We start from the raw sequence: 1,465 nt of genomic DNA on the forward strand, positions 1-1,465 counted from the left end.
GTTGTTCTAGAAGGCTAAAGAGAAGAGCCAGACAACATTTTCATAATCTTTACCTCCATCCATACCTGTAACATTTTCACACCTGTTACTACTATGCACACATTCATGCCTGCCTCTGTAGTTTGCACAGTTACGTTTGGCAAAGAGCTGAGAGATGGTCTTCCTGGTGTCCTCAGACCCCTCGTACTCCTTCTTTGCTAGCTGCTTGTTGGCAGTCTCTAGAAGGTCTGTGGTAGGTGAAGACGATTAACTCACATGCCATCTGCCTTCTAAATACCGGCATTTTGGCAAAAGTCAGCATCATTTCTTGGTTTGTGGTTTTTTTATTTGTTTGATTGTTTGTTTGAAAAACAGGGGTCGGTGACAGTCTCAAATTTTCAAATGTGAATCTTAAAATAATTCAAGAGCTACTTTAAAGCAACAGCCAGATATAGGGGCCCAAGCTTTTATCCTCACTGTGTGGGAGGGGAAAGCAGGGGAATTGTGGAATACAAGGCTGGAATGGACTATATTGTAAGTCCTAGGGCAGCTTGAACTATGTAAAGAGACCTTGTTCCCAAAAGAAACAAGCAAACAAAAGAACTAGAAGGTGAAGTTGCTCTCTCACCTCTCAGATCCCTGTTGTAGTCATGCATCCTTCTCATCTGGCCCTCCAGAATGTTCCTCATGGCTTTCTCCAGAGCCTCTCTTTTGGAAGATGACTTCACCAAGTTCTCATACGACTTCACCAAGTTCTCATATGACTTCACAGAGTTCTCATACGACTTCACCAAGTTCTCATACGACTTCACCAAGTTCTCATTCTTCTCTGAGACCCGTTTGATTTCGGTTTCCACCTTAACATGAAAAAAAAAAGGAAAGAAAGATGGTCAGATGGTGTTAATACTTGGAGTTGGATGGAAATGACAGTTTAGAACCATACATGGAACTCTTCCATGACATCTTCTTTCAGATCAACTGTAAGTTCAGTAAATGACTCCAATGTTTCATGGGATTTCCTTAGGACAAAAGCAAAGTCTCTATTTCTCAATAAGATAAGACTTTATACATGATTTTAATTTCTAAATTATGTTTAATTTCTATGTTATTTTCTCATTTTGAAAATATTAACATTGTGTATCATATATAGCCATAACTTGATTTTGAAGCCCTCCAAGGACTCCTTCCTATGCCGTTCTCTCATTTTGTCCTGACATCTGCCTAGGCAATGTAACTTGTCCCATTTTAGCATAAGAGAGTAGATAAATTACCCATCCCAAGTACGGATCAGCAGCAAATATGAGCCCTAAAATCCCAAACCAGTAGCCTCCTACAGTATAATTCAATTCACTTTCACAACTATTTAATCACAGGTCAAGTAGTTAAGGAGATCTGATTAAACTGTGATCTGTGCAAAATGGAGTGAGCACATGCACATTATCCTTGCCTTCAAGGAACTTTCAGCATAATCAAGTCAGAGAACATA

The 1,465-nt window shown here is 39.5% G+C and overlaps 1 protein-coding gene across 1 annotated transcript in view; it reads right to left on the reverse strand.

Moving 5' to 3' along the window:
• The window catches only part of Amot (angiomotin), a 39,344-nt gene that overhangs the window by 33,627 nt on the left and 4,252 nt on the right, over positions 1–1,465 (reverse strand). The gene's annotated exons all lie outside the window — the stretch shown is intronic.

Source organism: Mastomys coucha, chromosome X (assembly GCF_008632895.1).
Source record: "Mastomys coucha isolate ucsf_1 chromosome X, UCSF_Mcou_1, whole genome shotgun sequence".
Classification (NCBI taxonomy): Eukaryota; Metazoa; Chordata; class Mammalia; order Rodentia; family Muridae; genus Mastomys; species Mastomys coucha.